This window comes from Bombina bombina, chromosome 1, assembly GCF_027579735.1.
Source record: "Bombina bombina isolate aBomBom1 chromosome 1, aBomBom1.pri, whole genome shotgun sequence".
NCBI lineage: Eukaryota > Metazoa > Chordata > Amphibia > Anura > Bombinatoridae > Bombina > Bombina bombina.
The window spans coordinates 217,605,564-217,632,401 of record NC_069499.1 but is presented as its reverse complement, the minus strand read 5'-3'; the positions used below and the strand labels follow the sequence as shown (position 1 = coordinate 217,632,401).

Here is a 26,838-nt window from a genome sequence, read left to right as displayed (position 1 = left end):
TAATTTATTGTTGCTATTTATGTTTAGAAGCATTTATGGAACAAAGCTAGTAATGTAAACGCTCAATGTTTTAAAACCCAGACTGGACAAACCTCAGGTGCCAGTACTCCTTGAAATTTACTTCTAGCTATTAACTCTTTGTTTTATTCTATATATGACTATTTAAAACCACCCTTGCTTGGCTCCTAAAAATATGTGGCTGGCTATTCTGATTATTGCTGGCTCTTAAATGTTGCTGGCCTCTGACTTGAAAGGACATGAAAGTAAAAAAAAAAAACCTTATGGTTTCGATAGAGCATGTAGTTTTAAGAGACTTAATTTAATTTACTTCTGTTAGCAAATGTACTTTGTTCTTTTTCTATCCTTTGTTGTAAAGCACACCTAGGCATGCTTAGGGGCAGCAATGGATTACTGGGATCTTTCCGGTGATTGGTGGCAACTAGGGTTGCACCAATACCATTTTTTTAAGACCGAGTACAAGTACCGATACTTGTTTTCAAATACTCGCCGATACCAATTACCGATACTTTTTTTTTTTTAATGTCATGTGACAGATAACCAAGCACAATACAGACTAATTATTTAAGATTCCTTTTTTATAATTATGAAGGACTGTAACTTCAAAGACATTATGAAATAATAAAACAGTTTTATTTGTCATAAAGTTCACAGAACATGTTTATAAATAAAAATATTACAATAAAATATATTAATAATAACAACAAATAACAAATATAAAATCACAACCAACCAAAAGTGCAATACAGTAAAAAATAGAACAGTGCACTGTTTAATCATGGGGAACAACACTATGGGCTAAATTACATTTGACCATTAAAGTCTATGGAGTTGGAAATGTGAACAAAGTATTGATAAAGCTTATCAATCAAATGTAATCTAAATCTAGTCCTATAATTGCAGGATGAGTGTTCATTGGAATTAACTTAATTTTTGCCATGAGTACTCTTCCTACAATTATATAAGCTAACCTATGGATGTTCCACAGAGTACAGTATGTTTTGAACATCATTGTGCAAGATGAGAACTAGCAGTAAAAAGGCAATTTAGCAATTAGAATAATTTTTCAAAAGTTAGTGGCAAGTTCTTTTTAACCCCTTAATGACCACAGCACTTTTCCATTTTCTGTCCGTTTGGGACCAAGGCTATTTTTAAATTTTTGCGGTGTTTGTGTTTAGCTGTAATTTTCATCTTACTCATTTACTGTACCCACACATATTATATACCGTTGTTCTCGCCATTAAATGGACTTTCTAAAGATACCATTATTTTTTTCATATCTTATAATTTACTATAAAAACAATTATAAAATATGAGGAAAAAATTGAAAAAAACACACTTTTTCTAACTATGACCCCCAAAATCTGTTACACATCTACAACCACCAAAAAACACCCGTGCTAAATAGTTTCTAAATTTTGTCCTGAGTTTAGAAATACCCAATGTTTACATGTTCTTTGCTTTTTTTGTAAGTTATAGGGCCATAAATACAAGTAGCACTTTGCTATTTCCAAACCATTATTTTTCAAAATTAGCGCTAGTTACATTAGAACACTAATATCTTTCAGGAATCTCTGAATATCCATTGACATGTATATATTTTTTTTAGTAGACATCCCAAAGTATTCATCTAGGCCCATTTTGGTATATTTCATGCCACCATTTCACCGCCAAATGCAATTAAATACAAAAAATCGTTCACTTTTTTACAAATTTTTTCACAAACTTTTGGTTTCTCACTGAAATCATTTACAAACAGCTTGTGCAATTATGGCACAAATGGTTGTAAATGCTTCTCTGGGATCCCCTTTGTTCAGAAATAGCAGACATATATGGCTTTGGCGTTGCTTTTTGGTAATTAGAAGGCCGCCAAATGCCGCTGCATTTCACACGTGTATTATGGCTAGCAGTGAAGGGGTTAATTATGTAGCTTGTAGGGAGCTTGCAGGGTTAATTAGCTTTAGTGTAGAGCTCAGCCTCCCACCTGAAACATGAGACCCCCTGATCCCTCCCAAACAGCTCTCTTCCCTCCCCCACCCCACAATTGTCCCCGCCATCTTAAGTACTGGCAGAAACTCTGCCAGTACTAAAATAAAAGCTATATTTGGGCTTTTTTTGTGGTTTTTTTTTAGCATATTTACATATGCTGCTGTGTAGGATCCCCCCTTAGCCCCCAGCCTCACTGATCCCCCACCAAAGAGCTCTCTAACCCTCCCCCTCTGCCTTAATGGGCGCCATCTTGGGTACTGGCAGCTGTCTGCCAGTACCCAGTTTAGTGAAAAAATGTGCCTTTTTTTAAAAAAAAAAACCTTTTCTGTAGTGTAGCTTCCCCCCCCCAAGATCAACCCCCCACCCCTTCCAGATCTCTTAGCTGTTTATTTACAGCTTTCAAAAATGTTTTATTTTTTTACTTTTGCAAGTTTATTTTTCTGTAGTGTAGCGGTTCCCTCCCGCTCCCGCCCCGTCCCGCCCCCCCTCCAGTCCACTCGGCACATCGATGGCCGCCCACCCGCCTCCCAGACTTGCTCCCACCCACCAACGATACCGGCCACCGATTTTTGCAGGGTACTTTAGCACAAAAGTTATGATTCAGTGCTTTAAACATCTGTATCTGATACAAAATTGTTTTTGGCTACAGCCCTAATTTACAGTCTCCCAAAGACTCACTTTTTGGAATATTTAGTATGTTAAAAATGACCAAATTACTTGAATTGTTACTAAGTTTTGTATTGGTTGTCAGGCACTGAAAAAATCCAATCTAATTTATTGTTGCTATTTATGTTTAGAAGCATTTATGGAACAAAGCTAGTAATGTAAACGCTCAATGTTTTAAAACCCAGACTGGACAAACCTCAGGTGCCAGTACTCCTTGAAATTTACTTCTAGCTATTAACTCTTTGTTTTATTCTATATATGACTATTTAAAACCACCCTTGCTTGGCTCCTAAAAATATGTGGCTGGCTATTCTGATTATTGCTGGCTCTTAAATGGTTTCGATAGAGCATGTAGTTTTAAGAGACTTAATTTAATTTACTTCTGTTAGCAAATGTACTTTGTCCTTTTTCTATCCTTTGTTGTAAAGCACACCTAGGCATGCTTAGGGGCAGCAATGGATTACTGGGATCTTTCCGGTGATTGGTGGCAACTAGGGTTGCACCAATACCATTTTTTTAAGACCGAGTACAAGTACCGATACTTGTTTTCAAATACTCGCCGATACCAATTACCGATACTTTTTTTTTTTTTATGTCATGTGACAGATAACCAAGCACAATACAGACTAATTATTTAAGATTCCTTTTTTATAATTATGAAGGACTGTAACTTCAAAGACATTATGAAATAATAAAACAGTTTTATTTGTCATAAAGTTCACAGAACATGTTTATAAATAAAAATATTACAATAAAATATATTAATAATAACAACAAATAACAAATATAAAATCACAACCAACCAAAAGTGCAATACAGTAAAAAATAGAACAGTGCACTGTTTAATCATGGGGAACAACACTATGGGCTAAATTACATTTGACCATTAAAGTCTATGGAGTTGGAAATGTGAACAAAGTATTGATAAAGCTTACCAATCAAATGTAATCTAAATCTAGTCCTATAATTGCAGGATGAGTGTTCATTGGAATTAACTTAATTTTTGCCATGAGTACTCTTCCTACAATTATATAAGCTAACCTATGGATGTTCCACAGAGTACAGTATGTTTTGAACATCATTGTGCAAGATGAGAACTAGCAGTAAAAAGGCAATTTAGCAATTAGAATAATTTTTCAAAAGTTAGTGGCAAGTTCTTTTTAACCCCTTAATGACCACAGCACTTTTCCATTTTCTGTCCGTTTGGGACCAAGGCTATTTTTAAATTTTTGCGGTGTTTGTGTTTAGCTGTAATTTTCATCTTACTCATTTACTGTACCCACACATATTATATACCGTTTTTCTCGCCATTAAATGGACTTTCTAAAGATACCATTATTTTCATCATATCTTATAATTTACTATAAAAAAAATTATAAAATATGAGGAAAAAATTGAAAAAAACACACTTTTTCTAACTATGACCCCCAAAATCTGTTACACATCTACAACCACCAAAAAACACCCGTGCTAAATAGTTTCTAAATTTTGTCCTGAGTTTAGAAATACCCAATGTTTACATGTTCTTTGCTTTTTTTGTAAGTTATAGGGCCATAAATACAAGTAGCACTTTGCTATTTCCAAACCATTATTTTTCAAAATTAGCGCTAGTTACATTAGAACACTAATATCTTTCAGGAATCTCTGAATATCCATTGACATGTATATATTTTTTTTTAGTAGACATCCCAAAGTATTCATCTAGGCCCATTTTGGTATATTTCATGCCACCATTTCACCGCCAAATGCAATTAAATACAAAAAATCGTTCACTTTTTTACAAATTTTTTCACAAACTTTTGGTTTCTCACTGAAATCATTTACAAACAGCTTGTGCAATTATGGCACAAATGGTTGTAAATGCTTCTCTGGGATCCCCTTTGTTCAGAAATAGCAGACATATATGGCTTTGGCGTTGCTTTTTGGTAATTAGAAGGCCGCCAAATGCCGCTGCATTTCACACGTGTATTATGGCTAGCAGTGAAGGGGTTAATTATGTAGCTTGTAGGGAGCTTGCAGGGTTAATTTTAGCTTTAGTGTAGAGCTCAGCCTCCCACCTGAAACATGAGACCCCCTGATCCCTCCCAAACAGCTCTCTTCCCTCCCCCACCCCACAATTGTCCCCGCCATCTTAAGTACTGGCAGAAACTCTGCCAGTACTAAAATAAAAGCTATATTTGGGCTTTTTTTTGTGGGGTTTTTTTTAGCATATTTACATATGCTGCTGTGTAGGATCCCCCCTTAGCCCCCAGCCTCACTGATCCCCCACCAAAGAGCTCTCTAACCCTCCCCCTCTGCCTTAATGGGCGCCATCTTGGGTACTGGCAGCTGTCTGCCAGTACCCAGTTTAGTGAAAAAATGTGCCTTTTTTTAAAAAAAAAAACCTTTTCTGTAGTGTAGCTTTCCCCCCCCCCCCAAGATCAACCCCCCACCCCTTCCAGATCTCTTAGCTGTTTATTTACAGCTTTCAAAAATGTTTTATTTTTTTACTTTTGCAAGTTTATTTTTCTGTAGTGTAGCGGTTCCCTCCCGCTCCCGCCCCGTCCCGCCCCCCTCCAGTCCACTCGGCACATCGATGGCCGCCCACCCGCCTCCCAGACTTGCTCCCACCCACCAACGATACCGGCCACCGATGTCCGGTGCAGAGAGGGCCACAGAGTGGCTCTCTCTGCATCGGATGGCCAAGGGGGGTTATTGCAGGATGCCTCGATATGGATGCCTCGATATCTAGGCATCACTGCAATAACCGGAAAGCAGCTGGAAGCGAGCAGGATCGCTTCCAGCTGCTTTCCAGACCAAGGACGTACGCCACACGTCCTCGGTCATTAACTGTTTTTTTTTTTTAGGACGTGTGGCGTACGTCCTTGGTCGTTAAGGGGTTAAGGAACAGAAAAGAAGCCTCTCTGCATGTTCAGCTATAAGTCTGTTTTTGCTATCAGTAAGGAGGTTTGACTCTAAGTTGAACAGTCTTTCACTTTCCACACTACTGCTTGGGGCAGAAAGATATTTTTGGACCATTTTAGCCAGAGCTGGAAATCTCAGTTTATTAACTGACCAGTACTTCAGGGGTTTGTCTGAACGGGGTACAGTGATCTCTCCTACAATAATACAAATAACAGCAATTTGTATTGGCAGAACAGTAGTAAACAATTTTTAGTTTAGTTTACACTACACTACAGCTTAAAATTAAATGGGAACATGCAGTTTGAAAAAACGTCACAAGATAGCATATGGGTAGGAAGTGGAGGTATCAGTTTAAAGGGACAGTCTACTCAAAACTAAACTTTCATGATTCAGATAGGGCATGCAATTTTAAACAACTTTCCAATTTACTTTCATCATCAAATTTGCTTTGTTCCCTTGGTGGTATTTTTGAAAAGTTAAACCTAGCTAGTCTCAAACTGATTTCTAAACAGTTGAAAACCGCCTCCTAGCTCAGAGCATTTTGAAAGTTTTTCACAGTTAGACTGTGCTAGTTCACATGTGTCATATAGATAACATTGTGCTCACTCCCGTTAAGTTATTTGGGAGTCTTCACTGATTGACTACACTGCATGTCTGTCAAAGGCACTTAGATAAGGAGGCTGTCTGCAATTGCTTAGATACAAGGTAATCACAGAGGTAAAAAGTATATTAATATAACTGTGTTGGTTATGCAAAAACGGGGAATGGGTAATAAAAGAATTATCTATCTTTTCAAATAAGAACAATTTTGGTGTAGACTGTCCCTTTAAGTATCGATGCATTTTCACGAGTACAAGTACTCATGCAAATACTTGGTATCGGTACCCTAGTGGCAACACATGTCTTGTCACTGGGTCAACCATGTGTTGAGCTACCTCCCAGTAGTGCATTGCTGTCCCGGAGCTGACTTTAACTATGTATTGTATTAAACACACAGTTACACGAGAACAATAGTGCAATAATAAAATGATCTAACTTATTAAAGCTTTTTCTTCCCTTTTATGACCCTTTAAAGTTACACTGTACTGAAAACTTCCCTGACATCCACATTAAAGAACATTCTACAATTGCCTGAAAAATATGATGTAAAAGTGGTTTAAAGGGGCAGTAAAGTAAAAATTTAATATAAAGGGACAGTAAACACCTATAGATTTGTATAGAAAATGTTTAATTATGCATAATGAGGCAACTTTCAGTGTATATTTTGCACCGTTTTCGTGTGATTTAGCTCTTAAAGGGACACTCAAGTCAAAATTAAACTTTCATGATTTAACTTTAGCTCCCAAAACTGCCTAGTGCCTTTTTTTTTCTTTTTTAAAAGACACTACACTTTTTTTTTTTGAGGGGGGGGGGGTTAGTTGGCGCACATTTGTAATGGCTGGTTATTTATCACACGCCTGAAACGGGTGAATTTGCCCATTTGCAGGCGTGTGATAAATTAGTTCTCCACTTGTAATCTAGTTCTTTATGTGGCTAGCCTGATAGTCTGCTTACTAAAGCCCAGGCTAGCTCTTCCAAATAAGGCAAATTGTGGGTGCAGTTTGGCTATTGAAAAAAACATGTTTGTTTTAAAAACATTCACCTAGATTACAAGTTTTGCACTATAGAGGGTGCGAAACGAACACAACTAAAGTTGCGTTTTTTCACCCTCCATAGCCCTGCCATTACAAGTTTTGAAACAGCCGGCATGTGCTTGCGATATGGTGCTTTTAAGCTCCATACCGCACAAAATACAAGTGCTGTTTTGATGTGCTCGTGCACGCTTTCCCCATAGACATCAATGGGGAGAGCGGGTCAGAAAAAAGTCTAACACCTGCAATCGTGGAAAGAAAAGCTCCGTAACGCAGCCCCATTGATGCCTATGGGGAAAACTCTGAATCTAAACACCCCTAATCTGCCCCCCACCGACATCGCCGGCACCTACATAATTTTATTAACCCCTAATCTGCCGTCCCCAATATCGCCGCCACTATACTAAAGTTATTAACCCCTATTCCGCAGCTCCCCGACATTGCCACAACTAAATAAACCTATTAACCCCTAAACCGCCCGCCCCCCACATCGCACAAATCTAAATTAAACTATTAACACCTACCCCTACACCTAACGTAACTGTAACCCTAACCCCCCCCTAACTTTAACATTACAATAGAGCTAAATTAAACTTACAATTAACAAAATATATACTTACCTGTGAAATAAAACCTAAGCTAGCTACAATATAACTAATTGTTATATTGTAGCTAGCTTAGGTTTTATTTTTATTTCACATGTAAGTTTGTATTTATTTTAACTAGGTAGACTAGTTAGTAAATAGTTATTAACTATTTATTAACTACCTAGTTAAAATAAATACAAACATACCTGTGAAATAAAACCTAAGCTACCTTACACTAAAACCTAAAATTACAAAAAATAAAAAACACTAAAATCACAAAAAATTTAAAAAACTACCATTACAAAAAATATTAAAATTATTCCTATTCTAATACCCTTTAAAAAAACATAAAAAAACTAAATAAAAAGCTTTATCTAGAATAAACTGGCAAGGGCCCTTAAAAGGTCCTTAAAAGGGCATTTTGTAGGGCATTGCCCTAAAGTTAACAGCTCTTTTGCTACCAAAAAACTCAAACACCCCCTAACAGTATAAAAACCCCACCCCCCAAACCCCCAAAATAAAAAATAAAGTAAAACCTAATCTACCCATTGCCCTGAAAAGGGCATTTGTATGGGCATTTCCTTTAAAAGGGCATTTAGCTATTTTGCTGCCCAAGCCCTAATCTAAAAATAAAATCCCACCCCAAAACGAAAAAAAAATACATTACAAAAAATAACAAACAAATTATCCAAAATAATTAAAATGATTCCTATTCTAATACCCATTTAAAAAAAAAAAACACCCCAAAATAAAAAACCTAATCTAGAATAAACTACTAATGGCCCTTAAAAGGGCCTTTTGTAGGGCATTGCCCTAAGTTAAACAGCTCTTTTACCTATATAAAAAAAATACAAACACCCACTAACATTACAAACCCCCACCCCCCCAAACCCACAAAATAAAAAAAAAAACATCTAAAAAACCTAAGCTACCCATTGCTCTGACAAGGGCATTTGTATGGGCATTGCTCTTTTGCTACCCAAACCCTAATCTGAAATAAAAACCCACCCAAAAAACCCTTAAAAAAAGCCTAACACTATCCCCCGACGATCCACTTACAGTTTTTGAAGGCCCGCTTGAACGATCTTCACCCTGGCGGCGAAGTCCTCATCCATGCGGCGAGAAGTCTTCATCCAGACGGCCTCTTCAATCTTCATCCCAGCGGTGAAGTCCTCATGCAAGTGGCGAGAAGTCTTCATCCAGGCGACCTCTTCAATCTTCATCCTGGCGGCGCGGAGCGGGTCCTTCCTGAAGACATCCGGCGCGAAGCATCCTCTTCATACAGTCGCCGTACACTGAATCTTCAATGCAAGGGAGCCGTTTCAAGATGGCGTCCCTTGCATTCCTATTGGCTGAAAAATTTGAATCAGCCAATATGAATTAGAGCTGCTAAAATCCTATTGGCTGTTCAAATCAGCCAATAGGATTTAAGCAGCTCTCATTCTATTGGCTGATTCAAATTTTTTAGCAAATAGGAATGTAAGAGACCCCATCTTGAATCGCGTACCTTGCATTGAAGATTCAGTATACGGCGGCAACTGTATGAAGAGGATGCTCCGCGCTGGATGCCTTCAGGATGGACCCGCTCCGCACTGCCGGGATCAAGATAGAAGATGCCGCCTGGATTAAGTTTGAAGAGGCTGCCTGGATTAAGTTTGAAGAGGCTGCCTGGATGAAGACTTCTCGCCGCTTGGATGAGGACTTTGACGCCGGGATGAGGATTGAAGAGGCCGCCTGGATGAAGATTGTTCAAGCGGGACTTCAAAAACTGTAAGTGGATCTTTGGGGGTTAGTGATAGTTTTTTTTTATTAAGGGTTTTTTGAGTGGGTATTTTTTTTTTAGTTTAGGGTTTGGGCAGCAAAAGAGCTAAATGCCCTTTTAAGGGAAATGCCCATCCAAATGCCTTTTTCAGGGCAATGGGTAGCTTAGGTTTTTTTAGAGTTAGGTTTTTTATTTTGGGGGGGTTGGTTGGGTTGTGGGTTTTACTGTTGGCGGGGTCTTTGTAATTTTTTTTATAGGTAAAAGAGCTGTTTAACTTAGAGCAATGCCCTACAAAAGGCCCTTTTAAGGGCTATTGGTAGTTTATTGTAGGCTAGTTTTTTTTATTTTGGGTGGGCTTTTTTATTTTGATAGGGCTATTGGATTAGGTGTAATTTTTTTATTTTGGATATTTTTGTTTGTTATTTTTCATAATTTAGTCTTTTAGTAATTAGATACTTTGTAATTTTTAGAGTAGTGTTAGGATTTTTTAATGTTTAGTTTAATTTAGTTAGTTTAATTTTAGTTTAATAATTATATTAGTTTAATTGTTAGTTTAAACTTAGTTTTTTTTAATTTGACAGGTAAGTTTTAATTTAATTTAAGATAGGGAAATTGTAATTTTAATCTAAAGTTAGGAGGGCGTTAGGTTTAGGGGTTACTAGTTTAATTTAGTTTATTGCGATGTGGGGGGCTTGCGATTTAGGGGTTAATAGGTTTATTATAGTGACGGCGGTGTACGGCTTAATAACTTAAGTATATTGGGGGCAGACGGCAGATTAGAGGTTAATAATATTTAAATAGTGTTTGCAATGCGGGAGGGTGGCGGTTTAGGGGTTAATAACTTTAGTATAGTGGTGACGATGTAGGGAGCGGCAGATTAGGGGTTAATAACTTTAATATAGTGTTTGCGATGCGGGAGGGCCTCGGTTTAGGGGTTAATAGGTAGCTTATGGGTGTTTAGTGCACTTTGTAGCAGTTTAGTTATGAGTTTTAGGTTACAGATTTGTAGCGTAAAACTCATAACTACTGCTTTTAGATGGCGTTATGGATCTTGTCGTTTTAGGGCATAACGCAGGTATTTTAGCCTCACTGCAAAACTCGTAATGGCAGCGCTATGGGAAACCCATGAAAAAAACGTAATTTTTACGAGTGCGGTACTGATGTCGCATTACAGGCTAAAAGGCTTGCGGTACAGCTATACCGACAGGACTTGTAATGGCTGTGGTGCTGTTTTAACGCTGAAATTACCATTTTTTCAGTATTAAAACACGAACGCACAACTCGTATACTAGCTGATATGTTATTCTATAGCAACACAACAGAAATGTCTTATAATTACAAGGTGTTTTCTTTCCTTTTAAATGGGTTTATATAGCAACTTTCCATTTTACTGCTGTTTAAAAATTTGCATAGTTCTCTTGGTATCCTTTGTTAGAGAATAATCCTAGGTGAGCTCAGGAGTGTGCATGTGTTTTTAGCTAAGAGCTGTGTTTGCAACAATGCTTATATCAATGTTATGCATATACCATTGTATTAGCTAGACTCTTCAACAAAGGATACAATGAGAACAAAGCAGATTTGATAATAGAAGTACATTTGAAAGTTGTTTAAAATTTGAATCATAAAAGTTTAGTTTTCACTTTACTGTGGCCATTGAGCATTAATAGGAAAAGCCTTTTAAACAATCAGCATTAGTGCGAAGTACACAGCTGTATGTACGTATATGTATATTTACGAATTCTAGTGGCAAATCAGTGCATATCCTGTTTTAACATTTGGTTCAGATTGTTAGTTGCACCTCGGTCTCATTGTATTGTATTGTTTGTTCTTTTACCAGTATGGAGATGTATTTTCCTCAGGATGATTCCTGGATAGGACTGGCTCCACTTAGTTATGCACGATTTGAATTTGGGTTGTGTATCCTGGATCAAAAAGTCTATCAGGCCCATTTATCAAAGGGCTTGCGGACCTGATCCGACACTGCGGATCAGGTCCGCAAGACCTCGCTAAATGCGGAGAGCAATACGCTCTCCGCATTTAACATTGCACCAGCAGCTCACAAGAGCTGCTGGTGCAACGCCGCCCCCTGCTGACTCGCGGCCAATCGGCCGCCAGCAGGGAGCTGTCAATCATCCCGATCTCATTCGATCGGGTTGATGTCCGGCGATTCCTGTCCGCCTGCTCAGAGCAGGCGGACAGGGTTATGAAGCAGCGGTCTTTAGACCGCTGCTTCATAAGTTGTGTTTCTGGTGAGTCTGAAGACTCGCCAGAAACACGGCCCTTCAAGCTCCGTACGGAGCTTGATAAATGGGCCTGTATGTTGTTGGAGGAATTGTAACCCATGTCAGACAAACTGTCAACTACAGAAAATTTGAAAATTCTGTGGAAAGATGGGATACAGAAACAAACACATGGACATCAGTGGAGAGAATGACAGAATGCCGGAGTACTCTTGGAGCAGTTGCTTTTGCCGGGGAACTCTATGCTTTGGGAGGCTATAATGGAGATTCCTGTTTACAATCAGTTGAAAAGTACATACCCAAAGCAAATGAATGGCAGCCAGTGGCACCAATGATCAAAACTAGGAGTTGTTTTGCTGGCGCTGTGTTGGATGGCATGATATATGCTATTGGTGGTTATGGTCCTTCTCACATGAACAGGTATGTTGCATCTCTTGTCTGCAGCCATAAACATATTGCACTGATCTATATTTAGGAAACACAGAGTTAGAACACTTATAGGTTACTTTGGTGTTAACTGTCATGGGACCTAATTAACGTCTAGTATGCATTAACTTCACACATGTGGTTAAGGGCATTTCTAGGTGCAATTTAGCTCTGGATTTGTTCTGCACTGTGTTTATTTCATTTGTTGCATTTTAGTTAAAGGGATACTGTAGGTCTGTTGGCATTGTCCAGTCTTAAGTTCATATTAACCTTTTCATTGCAGAGCCATATCTCATGTTATGCTTATGCTGTATGAACTTAATTAATTTTGACCATGTGCTATGCATGCTCTTACCCTTGACCACACAAATTTGGCCAGCCGGGTAGCATTATAAAGTATCTAGGTGGGGCAGTGCAGTACTTTGCAGTATTAAAACATTTTCTTTTATTTAAACATGTTACTTATACTAACCATAAATGAATTGCATAATTTACCATATTGTTAATAATTTGGCAATAAATCTAATATTAGCTCATTTTAGCTTAAAGGGATAGGAAAGTCAAAATTAAACTTGCATGATTCAGATAGAGCATGTAATTTTAAATTCACTTCTATTTTCAAATTTGCTTCATTCTCTTAGTATCCCTTGTTAAAAAATGAATACGCACATTTCCTACACTAGTGGGAGCTGCTGCTAATTGGTACCTGCACACATTTGTCTCTTGTGATTGGCTAAATAGATATTTTCAGCTTCCTGACATTAGTGCAATGCTGTCCCTTCAGCAATGGATAACAAGAGAATGAAGAAAATTTGATAATAGAATTAAATTTGAAAGTTGTTTAAAATTGTATGTTCTTCTTTTTAAATGAGGCAAAAATTTATTTGTTTCAAGACTACTCCGCAGGTACAGCTGCCAAAAGGAGGGATCTTGCCCCACATTGCACAAATTTCATAAAAAGAGGTGTCCAAGCAACCCTGCTGTATCCCGCTAGGTTGAAACTTACTACTGACGGACACGTATATTTTTTTGAAACAGCACGAGACGCAGCCAAATTCTATGCTGAATCCTTTCCTCAAGATAAAATCTGAAAGGATTCATTTAACTACAAAAGGGATAACTATTCAGGACGACTTAGATGGCTAAATGGATATTACACGGGTTGGGGTTGGGAAGCAAGGCTAAGCCTTTCCAAGGTGCTTGTTCCATGAGGGATTATAGGGTTAATTCTCTTTTCTTTCTTTCTTCCTCAAAATGACCTCATGGAATATTGGAGGTCTTACCTCTCCAATTAAACGGAAGGCAATACTCGCCCAATTAAGAAAGATTAATACCGACGTAGCTTTTCTACAAGAAACACATCTAAAACCAGAGGAAGTCCTAAAACTTAAATCTTCCTGGGTTAAGGAAGTCTTATTCTCTTCTACCACAAAAAGAAAAAGCGGGGTAGCGATTCTCTTGGGGAAGAAACTCCTCTACAAAGTTATTCAAATAGATACAGATCAAGAGGGAAGATTTCAAAAACACTATACACACTATGTAATGTATACGCCCCCAATGTTTTTAATCTTCCCTTTTGGGAAATGTTGCAAAATAAGCTTCTTTCATTTGCAGAAGGGTTCCTGATTCTCGGAGGCGATTTTAATATGGCCCCCCAATATCCATTTGACAGGCTCAGGCAGAACCCTGTTCCACTTAAAACTAAGAGAGACAAACTTGAGTCTAAATTATTCATTAAACTTTTTCGAAATTTAAAACTCTGTGATATCTGGAGGGTTCAAAATTCTGATCTTAGGGAATTTACATGTCACTCGAAAGCCCATAAAACTCTCTCGAAAATTGACCTTTTTTTTTAGTGGACGAAAGAGTATTTAAAATGAAGGTAACTACCAAGATTTTAGCCATCACTATTTCAGATCACGCTCCGATCACTCTCAAATTTCAGTCTAACCCCGGGGAGTAGGAACCCTGGTTTTCTATTTCCACGGTACTTAGCATCCGATTTAAAATTTAAAAATTGGCTTACCTCTAGATTTCGTGCATATGCACTTCTCAACCAACAACACATTCCCCAACCTGCTCTGTTCTGGGAAACTGCAAAGGCGGTTCTACGTGGGGAAATACTAGCGTATATCATCTCTAGGTCGAAAAAAATAAAAGAAGGGAACACGAAGTACTGAGGGCTGTCACAAATGCATATAATCGGTACATCCTATACAAAACGCCTGAAAATTGGTCTAGGTACAACTCAGCATTGAAAGAAAGGGATTCCTTTTTACTCTACAAAATTACACAGAGAGACCTCAGATTACAGGATAAACTATACCATTATGGTAACAAAACAGGGAAGCTTCTGGCGAACCTGGTTAAAGCGGAAAGAGGCTCTACCATAATAAAATCTATTACAAATAACAGCAAAAACATAATTTATGTAAGAACTTACCTGATAAATTCATTTCTTTCATATTGGCAAGAGTCCATGAGCTAGTGACGTATGGGATATACATTCCTACCAGGAGGGGCAAAGTTTCCCAAACCTCAAAATGCCTATAAATACACCCCTCACAACACCCACAATTCAGTTTAACGAATAGCCAAGACGTGGGGTGATAAGAAAGGAGCGAAAGCATCAAACAAGGAATTGGAATAATTGTGCTTTATACAAAAAAATCATAACCACCACAAAAAAGGGTGGGCCTCATGGACTCTTGCTAATATGAAAGAAATGAATTTATCAGGTAAGTTCTTAAATAAATTATGTTTTCTTTCATGTAATTGGCAAGAGTCCATGAGCTAGTGACGTATGGGATAGCAGATACCCAAGATGTGGAACTTCCACGCAAGAGTCACTAGAGAGGGAGGGATAAAATAAAGACAGCCAATTCCGCTGAAAAAACAATCCACAACCCAAATCAAAAAGTTTTAATCTTTATAATGAAAAAAACTGAAATTATAAGCAGAAGAATCAAACTGAAACAGCTGCCTGAAGTACTTTTCTACAAAAAACTGCTTCTGAGGAGGAAAAAACATCAAAATGGTAGAATTTAGTAAAAGTATGCAAAGAAGACCAAGTTGCTGCTTTGCGAATCTGATCAACAGAAGCTTCATTCTCAAAAGCCCCGGAAGTAGAAACTGACCTAGTAGAATGAGCCGTAATCCTTTGAGGCGGGGATTTAAACGACTCCACATAAGCATGATGAATCAAAAGCTTTAACCAAGACGCCAAAGAAATGGCAGAAGCCTTCTGACCTTTCCTAGAACCAGAAAAGATAACAAATAGACTAGAGGTCTTTCTGAACTCTTTAGTAGCTTCAACATAATATTTCAAACCTCTTACTACATCCAAAGAATGTAAAGATCTCTCCAGAGAATTCTTAGGATTAGGACACAACGAAGGGACAACAATTTCTCTACTAATGTTGTTAGAATTCACAACTTTAGGTAAAAATTTAAATGAAGTCTGCAAAACCGCCTTATCCTGATGAAAAATCAGAAAAGGAGACTCACAAGAAAGAGCAGATAACTCAGAAACTCTTCTAGCAGAAGAGATGGCCAAAAGGAACAAGACTTTCCCAGAAAGTAATTTAATGTCCAGAGAATGCATAGGCTCAAACGGAGGAGCCTGTAAAGCCCTCAAAACCAAATTAAGACTCCAAGGAGGAGAGATTGACTTAATGACAGGCTTGATACGAACCAAAGCCTGTACAAAACAATGAATATCAGAAAGATTAGCAATTTTTCTGTGAAACAGAACAGAAAGAGCAGAGATTTGTCCTTTCAAGGAACTTGCAGACAAACCCTTATCCAAACCATCCTGAAGAAACTGTAAAATTCTAGGAATTCTAAAAGAATGCCAAGAGAATTTATGAGAAGAACACCAAGAAATGTAAGTCTTCCAAACTCTGTAATAAATCTTTCTAGACACAGATTTACGAGCCTGTAACATAGTATTAATCACAGAGTCAGAGAAACCTCTATGACTAAGTATTAAGCGCTCAATTTCCATACCTTCAAATTTAATGATTTGAGATCCTGATGAAAAAATGGGCCTTGAGATAGAAGGTCTGGCCTTAACGGAAGTGTCCAAGGTTGGCAACTGGCCATCCGAACAAGATCCGCATACCAAAACCTGTGTGGCCATGCTGGAGCCACCAGCAGCACAAACGAACGTTCCATTATGATTTTGGAAATCACTTTTGTAAGAAGAACTAGAGGCGTAAAAATATAAGCCGGATGATAATTCCAAGGAAGTGACAACGCATCCACCGCTTCCGCCTGAGGATCCCTGGATCTGGACAGATACCTGGGAAGTTTCCTGTTTAGATGAGAAGCCATCAGATCTATTTCTGGAAGTCCCCATATCTGAACAATCTGAAGAAATACCTCTGGATGAAGAGACCATTTGCCCGGATATAACGTCTGGCGGCTGAGATAATCCGCTTCCCAGTTGTCTATACCTGGGATGTGAACCGCAGAGATTAGACAGGAGCTGGATTCCGCCCATACAAGTATCCGAGATACTTCTTTCATAGCCTGAGGACTGTTAGTCCCACCTTGATGATTGACATACGCCACGGTTGTGACATTGTCTGTCTGAAAACAAATAAACGATTCTCTCTTCAGAAGAGGCCAGAACTGAAGAGCTCTGAAAATCGCACGGAGTTTCAAAATGTTGATTGGTAATCTCGCCTCCTGAGATTCCCAAACCCCCTGCACTGTCATAGATCCCCATACAGCTCCCCAACCTGAAAGACTTGCGCCTTGAACTAAATGATGGTGATCCAACCACCAAGTCAGAGAAAAACGAACATTGGGATTTAAGGATATTAATAGTGATATCTTTGTATAATCCCTGCACCATTGGTTCAGCAAACAAAGCTGGAGAGGTCTCATGTGAAAACGAGCAAAGGGGATCACGTCCGATGCTGCAGTCATGAGACCTAAAATTTCCATGCACAAAGCTACCGAAGGGAATGATTGAGACTGAAGGTTTCGACAAGCTGAAACCAATTTCAGACGTCTCTTGTCTGTTAGAGACAAAGTCATGGATACTGAATCTATTTGGAAACTCAAAAAGGTTACCCTTGTCCGAGGAATCAAGGAACTCTTTGGTAAATTGATCCTCCAACCATGTCTTTGAAGAAACAACACGAGTTGATTCGTGTGAGATTCTGCAGAATGTGAAGACTGAGCAAGTACCAAGATATCGTCCAAATAAGGAAATACCGCAATACCCTGCTCTCTGATTACAGAGAGAAGGGCACCGAGAACCTTTGAAAAGATCCTTGGAGCTGTTGCTAGGCCAAAAGGAAGAGCAACAAATTGGTTATGCATGTCTAGAAAAGAGAATCTCAGGAACTGATAGTGATCCGGATGAATAGGAATATGAAGATATGCATCCTGTAAGTCTATTGTGGACATATAATGACCTTGCTGAGCAAAAGGCAGAATAGTCCTTATAGTCACCATTTTGAATGTTGGTATCCTTACATAATGATTCAATATTTTTAGATCCAGAACTGGTCTGAAAGAATTCTCTTTCTTCGGTACAATGAACAGATTTGAATAAAACCCCAGACCCCGTTCCAGATCTGGAACTGGCACAATTACCCCAGCTGACTCCAGGTCTGAAACACATTTCAGAAACGCCTGAGCCGTTACTGGGTTTACTGGAATGCGTGAGAGAAAGAATCTTCTCACAGGCGGTCTTATCTTGAAACCTATTCTGTACCCTTGAGAAACAATGTTCTGAATCCAATGATTTTGAATCGAACTGATCCAAACATCTTTGAAAAATCGTAACCTGCCCCCTACCAGCTGTGCTTTAATGAGGGCCGCACCTTCATGCGGACTTGGGAGCTGGTTTTGATTTCCTAAAAGGCTTGGATTTATTCCAGATTGGAGAAGGTTTCCAAACGGAGACCGTTCCTTTAGGGGAAGGGTCAGGCTTCTGTTCCTTATTCTGACGAAAGGAACGAAAACGATTAGGAGCCCTATATTTACCCTTAGATTTTTTATCCTGAGCCAAAAAAGCTCCTTTCCCCCCAGTGACAGTTGAAATTATAGAATCCAACTGAGAACCAAATAACGTAGAAGTCATATCTGCATTCCAAGATTTAAGCCATAAAGCTCTTCTAGCTAAAATAGCTAAAGACATATACCTGACATCAATCCTAATGATATCAAAAATGGCATCACAAACAAAGTTATTAGCATGTTGAAGAAGTTTAACAATGCTATACGCATCATGGTCCGACACTTGTTGTGCTAAAGCCTCCAACCAGAAAGTGGAAGTTGCAGCAACATTAGCTAAAGAAATAGCAGGCCTAAGAAGATTACCTGAACATAAATAAGCCTTCCTTAGAAATGATTCAAGCTTCCTATCTAAAGGATCCTTAAAAGAAGTACTATCTGCCGTAGGAATAGTAGTACGTTTAGCAAGAGTAGAAATAGCCCCATCAACTTTGGGGATTTTCTCCCAAAACTCTAATCTATCAGACGGCAAAGGGTACAATTTCTTTGCCGTCCATATCCTCCATATCTAATGCAATCAACACTTCTTTCAGTAAAGAACGAATAAACGCCATCTTAAACAAATATGAAGATTTATCAGTGTCAATATCTGAGGCAGAATCTTCTGATCCAGAAAGATCCTCATCAGAGATAGATAAGTCAGAATGATGGCAGCCATTTAAAAATTCATCTGATTTATGAGAAGTTTTAAAAGACCTTTTACGTTTACTAGAAGGAGGTATAACAGTCAGAGCCTTCCGAATAGAATTAGATACAAATTCTTTTACATTAACAGGAACATCCTGAACATTAGATGTTGACGGAGCAACAACAGGCAATGGATTATTACTAATGGAAATATTATCTGCGTTTGATAATTTATCATGACAACTAACACAAACTACAGCCGGAGGAACAGTTAGCATAAGTTTACAACAAATGCACTTAGCTTTGGTAGAACCGACATCAGGCAGCGTCTTTCCAGAAGTAGATTCAGATCCAGGGTCAGGTTGTGACATCTTGCAATATATAATAGAAAAAACAACATATAAAGCAAAATGATCAAATTCCTTAAATGACAGTTTCAAGAATGGGAAAAAAATGCAAACAGAACAAGCCTCTAGAAACCAGAAGGAAACTAAAAAGTGAGACTTAAATAATGTTAAAAAAAACTGGCGCCAAGTATGATGCCCACATATTTTTTGGCGCCAAAAACGTCTGTAACAAACACGACAGTCAAAAATGATGCAACTACGTGAAAACTTCCGGCGTCAACTGCGACACCGGAAATGACGTTATTGACGTTAGACAAACGTCAATCTCGCGCCAAAAAAGTCTTGCGCCAAAAATGACGCAATAAATTCTAGCATTTTTTGCACCCGCAAGCCTAACAGCCCGCAATTTAGAGGAAAAAAGTCAATGAAAATTTTAGGTAAGAAAAATATTAATTCATATGCATTTTCCCAAAAAAAGAAACTGACAGTCTGAAAGAAGGAAAATAAACTGATTGACCTGAATCATGGCAAATATAGTATAAAACATATATTTAGAACTTTACATATAAAGTGCCAAACCATAGCTGAGAGTGTCATAAATAAAAATAAGACTTACTTACCCAAAGACACTCATCTACAAAAAGTAGATAGCCAAACCAGTACTGAAACGAGAATCAGTAGAGGTAATGGTATTTAAGAGTATATTGTCGATCTGAAAAGGGAGGTAGGAGAAGAAATATCTACGACCGATAACAGAGAACCTATGAAATAGATCCCCTAAAGGAAGACCATGGTATTCAATAGGCAATACTCCCTTCACATCCCTCTGACATTCACTGCACTCTGAGAGGAAAACCGGGCTTCAGCCTGCTGCGAAGCGCATATCAACGTAGAAATCTAGCACAAACTTACTTCACCACCTCCATGGGAGGCAAAGTTTGTAAAACAGAATTGTGGGTGTGGTGAGGGGTGTATTTATAGGCATTTTGAGGTTTGGGAAACTTTGCCCCTCCTGGTAGTAATGTATATCCCATACGTCACTAGCTCATGGACTCCTGCCAATTACATGAAAGAAACTTTAATTCCCCTGAAGAAATTTGTAAAGTATTCGCAGAGTACTATGAGTCTCTGTATACCCCCAAAGTCTCCAATATCCTGCAGTGAGAAAATTTCTGGAACAATATAGCTTTTCCATCCCTGACGCCTGATTTACTTCAAATACTACAATCTCCTCTTACTGAAGTAGAAACCTCTACAATGATTCAAAGACTGTCCTCTAATAAAGCTCCGGGACCTGACGCACTCCCGAATGAATTGTACAAAATACTGGCACCCGAGATAACAAGACACTTAACTTCACTTTTTAATGATATCTATATTTCTGGCAACACTCCCACTAAGGAATTTGTTTTGTCATACACAACCCTCATCTTAAAACAGGGGAAAGACCCAGATAAAAAGGAGTCATACAGACCCATCGCGCTTTTAAACACTGATTACAAGCTCTTCACGTCCATGTTAGCATACAGATTCCAACCTGTGCTTTCTACTATTATTCATAAAGACCAAGCTGGTTTTCTATTAAAGAGAAATTCATCAGCTAAAATAAGAAGAAGTATTTACGACAATAGAACATCTCAAGATGCTGGACTCAAGGGGGATGGGGGGAGGGGACACCTCTGACATGGCAATCATATCTATTGACACTGGTACATTACGATCACTTGTCTTTCTCGCTTCAGCAATTCAGGCTTGGAGGTAACTTTCTTCGCTTATTTAACAATCTATATAGTAATGCATCTACAAGAATCTTAGTTAACGGTGATAAGACTCAAGATATAAGATTAGGGAGAGGTACCAGGCAGGGGTGCCCTCTCTCCCCCCTCCTTTTCGACCTTGCTATTGAACCCCTTGCCATCCAAATCCATCATCAACTTGAAGGGATTAAAATCAAGGGAAAAGAACTGCAAATTGCCCTCTATGCAGATGATGTTTTGATTTACATTTCGAACACAGCTAGAAATATTCCAAAACTTCTTGATATTATAGACCAATTTGGTTCTTTCTCCGATTACAAAGTGAACATTGTAAAATCAGAGTTATGTTGGCTTAAACACACTAAGGACTCCTGTGTAAACATCCCATTTTCTGTAGTCCAAGATGCATTTAAATATTTCGGTATCTGGATTTCTCCCAGTACTCAACAGAGTTAAACAAGCCTTTAAAGACTGGAAGAGACTACCTCTGTCCATGTCAGGACGTATTTCACTTTATAAAATGACCCTTCTCCGCAAAATTTTGTGCGTGCTTCAGAACATTCCACTTATCTTGAAAACAAAAGATATCCTATCTTTTAACTCGGCACTTCGCTCTTTTATTTGGCAGAATAAGAGACCTAGGATTTCTCTTTCTAAACTAATGCTCTCTGCAGAAAATGGGGGACTCTCTTTACCAGACATTCGTTCATACAATGTAGTATTGCAAGCTAGAGTGGTGGTAGATTGGCTAACTATGTAACAAGTCTTGATCTTGAAAACAACATAGTCCAGCCGCACTCCTTAACAGCTCTCCTACATTGTAAAAATAATATGATTCCTCCCGAAATAAAAAAAATAAAGTCCATCTACAACCCAATTCAGATGTGGAAAAAGTTATGCACTAGGTTGCATATTCAATTTAGAGTCTCACAATATTTACCACTTTTAAACAACCAACAATTTCAAGCCGGGATACAATCGGCTCTTTTTTTCAAATGGGAATCTGTGGGCCTAGCAAATATCTCTCTTGATTCTCAAAGGAGATGTATTAAGACTTTTGATTCTATTAAAGAGGACTTCCATCTCTCTAATAAAAATGTTTTCTCTTACCTTCAAGCAAGACACTTCACACTCAAACTAGTAAACGATTTTGGCTGGGATTGGTCTTTGGGCATAATTGAAAACTGGCTCTCACTAGCTAAAAATCCATTTCATATATATATATATCAAAGACTGACCTCTTTTAAAGGCCCAGAAATGGTAGAAAAACTTCAGGCTAAATGGACGGCAAGATTACTGGAAGATCTAGTGGTGACCCCTGTAGTAACCCCATCAATCCAAGCAGTTTCACGTGTCACTCTCTCCGCCACCTGGCGGGAGGCACATGTTAAGTTACTACACATGATGTATTTTACCCCAGAGAAGGGAGCTAAATGTACTGCCCAAAAATCAGAAATTGCTGGTCAAAAATTCAATATTGGCTCATCAATTCGGTGGGCATTACCTCACTGATTTTATCTCCCCTAAATATAATTTACCCTATAGAGGACTTAGGTCTCCCTCAGGCTAAATTCAAAATAGTCACCCTGGTAATCCTTGCGACTAGATATTTAATTTTGAAGAAATGGAAATCAAGAGCAATCCCGAGCATCCTAGAGATAAAAAACTGCTTGAAGAAACAGTGTATCATGGAACAACTAGATACTAACTTACATAATGATCAAGACGTGAGGAGTTTCTTCTCCAAGTGGTCAAACTTTATTAGTCCAGCTATAGATCCAAAAAGATCCGTATTACAAGATGCAGGAGCAAATCCATAGGTACTAAGTGTGCACCAGTGATGTGCGGTAGGGTTAGTGGCTGTTGAGGCAATGACATATATATATATATATATATATATATATATATATACGTTGATTGGAGTAGCCGTGTTAGTCCAGAGATTTAGATATCAAAATAACAAGAGTATTGCATTATTATCATCTTATAAATGTATAGTTAGTCCAATAAAAAAGTATAATTGCTCAATGCAATACTCTTGTTATTTTGAGATATATATATATATATATATATATATATATATATATATATATATATATATATATATATATATATTTCCATCTGGAAGTTGATTTGATTGTTTTGTGTTTTTCTAACCCTTCTAAAATTATGTCGAATGATCCTCACTTAAAGGCACAGTCTAGTCCATATTAAATGTTCATGAATCAGATAGGGCATGCAACTTTATTTTTTTTTTCCAATTTACTAAGTAGGCTTATATACTAATTCCTAAGCCATTGAAGGCTGCCTCATATCAGAATGTATTTGACAGTTTTTAATAACTTGCAAGCGTTAATTCCTGTATTCCATATAGATAACATTGTGCTCCTGCCCATGAAGTTACTTATGAGAGGGCACTGATTGGCTAAAATGCAAGTCTGTCAAAAGAACTGAAAGGGGGCAGTCTGCAGAGGCTTAGATATAAAAGGGGTAAAAAGTATATTAATATAACCTATCTTTTTAAACAATAAAAATTCTGGAGTAGACTGTCCCTTTTAATCTTAAAATAATGCCTTAAAACTGAAAAATATCTGATTATTTTTCTCTCTTGTTTTATCAATCCATGTTTATCAAGAGTAAAGACACATATTTATTTCACATTTCTTTTAATTTTATATGGAAAATGTATATAGTGCACTTTGAAAACATTTCTACACTAAGGATATTTGTCACTCAAAAGGTTGAGGAATAATACTGATTTATATCTGTATTATTCCTTAACCTCCTCAGTGCCATATAAATCAGTGGACATCCACATGTATACACACTGGAAACCCCAAACATTCACATACAGGCACCTACATACATCTAAATTCATTCAGACACCTAGATGTATCCACATGCACACACACACAACACCTATTGACATTCACATGCACACACATAATGCATACACAAACGCCTGATACCCACAAGCACATGTACATAGGACATGTGTTGTGTGTGTGTATATAGGAACATATACAAACAGGCATTCAGAGACAAAGACACATAACTTCAAGCAGGCATCATGTGTGCACAAACAAATACAAAGTCAAGCACCATAATACACAGACAAGCAACAAGAGGCACTCACATGCATGAACAGAGTCCCAAGTTCCCAACATCTACACTTAAACATGAACTCACAGACATTCACATGTGCACACACAAAGGTTCTTACATGCACACACAAAGGCACCTACATGCACACACAAAGGCTTTTTCATGCACACACAACACATACATCCACATATACCCTCTAACACAAAACATATGCACAGGAAACCACACATTTTGAGGTGGACCGTGGAAGCTTTGGGGTAAAATGTGTTATTGGGATTTTTATAATACTAACAGTTTACACAAGGCCCAGGTATAGCAACCTGCCTCTTTTAAAAATGCTATACTTGGTAAAAAACAAATATATAAATGGTATATAACAGTATACATGTATATAAACATACTCTGTACTGTATATACACACATAGATACACAGGCACACATATATTCTCACACACACTCGTTATACATGCATATAAACATACTCATTTATAACACACACAGATACATACATGCTGTAACACAAACTACAAATGAAAACATTTAGTAATAAGTATGTTATGTTGCTTCATACATTTGATGAAATATGCTGCCATTTAGTGGTTGAAAAACCAAGTAATGTAAGAAATTTAAATTTGTATTTTTACTAAAAAGATCAACTCTTAACCAATAAGAGCTACAATGATATGTTCATTATAAATTACTTGTTTCCCTTAAAGTGAAGTTCAAGTCCGCCTCTATAGTTAACATTTTTTACATTTGTTTTCGAAAATAGTATCATGTTCATTCATCCTTTTTCATAAAATTAGTCTTTTCGCTGTAAATTTTATTATATATTTACCGTCGGTATTGCTTCAATTGTCCGCCCGACATTTCTAACTTTTTGATTGACAGTTTTTACAACTGTCTTAACCTATCCCTTTACTTACCCCGTGGCGTCCTGCCCCTTTTATCATTCGTCATCATCCACTATTGCGCATGCGTATTACACCGTGTGTCATCCTAATCACAATGCTCGTTCACGCTTAGCGCATGCGTATTTTGCAGTATAGCGGCTTTTGATACATTGAATCAATCGGAACTGCTCGCAATAGAAGAAAGGACGAGATCCGTCTATATTCAATAATCGAAGGTAAATAACGTCTATCGAAATGCCCATAACAGTGACTTATGCCTAATTTTGCAGTGTCTATATTGTACATAAAAACTTGGGGAATAATATTGAGATCGTCACTCATAAAATTAACAATACTATCTTCTACGATAAAGTAGAAATTTCATGTTTATTCAGTTTGAAAACAGTAATCACCCTCTATAAGTAACTGCATTTCTAAATCAACTATATTGATTTCCCAATTATAATGCACAAATTTGTTGTAAATATATCAATAACTAACATTTATACATTATTTACATTTTTATTTTTTATATATATTCGCAATATAAATACATAGGTAAAGCGCTTGTAATTTTTGATTTTTTTGTTCGTTTATCATCAAAGGATATTTCGGACTCTCCTATTTTAAAGGTGTATATAGCAATCATTTTGTTATTTTATTTTTATATCTAAATATATATTTAGATCGCCTTGATTATTTTTTGCATACATTTTTGGACAAAGGCTTTTATTTTAATTACTCTGAAAGTATTTTATCTTTTCTTAATATTATTAGTTTAGAATAAATATTGCCTAATCTGTATATCTCCTGATATCGAAAATTTCAATATTATTTTTTAAAATACTTTTTGTCCGTATACAAGAATCGATTCGAATTGTTTTAAAAAAAATAGTTGTGTGAAATTAGGTTTGAATATCCAGCAGACTTATATTGTTTGATTTTTGTTTATAATAAATTAATTTTTTACTTATTGAGTGTTCATTATAGATATATGATAAAAATATTTTCTGCATTACATTATTTAAATTGTTTACATTTTTTGCATCAATTCTCTGTTTCTGTCTATCTCACTTCTATCTCTACTTTCTCTCTTTTTCTTGCCCCTTCTCTCTCTCTCCATTCTCTCTCCTCTCTCTCTCCCATCTCACTATCCTCTCTCTATCTCCCCTCTCTCTACCCTCTCAATCACTCCCCTCTCTCACTCCCCTCTCATTTTCCACCGTCTCTTTGTAATCCATTTGCTCTCACTCTCTCTAACCTCTCTCTCTCTCTCTTTATCACTTTATAATCTGTCTTAATCCACCATCTATATCTTAATCTTATTTATTTCTCTACAACCTCTCTGTTTCTCTCTATCTACAATCGCTCTACACTATCTCTCTTCATCCTCTCTGTCTCCCCTCTCTAGCACTCCACTCTCTCCAATCTCTCTTTACCCTCTCTCTCACTACTCTCTCAATATACACTCACATTCACTACACCCTCTCTATCTACACATTGTCTCACTCACCTTTCTCTCTCCACACTCTCTGACTCACCTCTCTTTCAACACAATCTCTCACTCCCCTCTCTCTCTATAAATTATTTCACATAACCCTATCTCTATACTCATTCTCACTCCCCTGTATCTATTTACCACTCTATTGTCTAACTCTCTCAGAATTTATACTCTATGTCAGAACACACTCTCTCTCACTTTTATTACTTTCTCTATGCCCTCTCTCTATCTCCCCTCTCTCTCTTCAGTCTTTCTATCTCCCCTCTCTCTTCTCAATCTTAATCTATTTCCCTGCTAAATCTCTTTCTTTCTCCTCTGTCTCTTTATCTCTATTTTTCCACTCACTATCCAC

The 26,838-nt window shown here is 37.6% G+C and overlaps 1 protein-coding gene across 1 annotated transcript in view; it reads left to right on the top strand.

Annotated features, from left to right (window-relative positions):
- LOC128645091 (kelch-like protein 28) overlaps positions 1-26,838 on the top strand; it is a 183,760-nt gene that overhangs the window by 47,232 nt on the left and 109,690 nt on the right.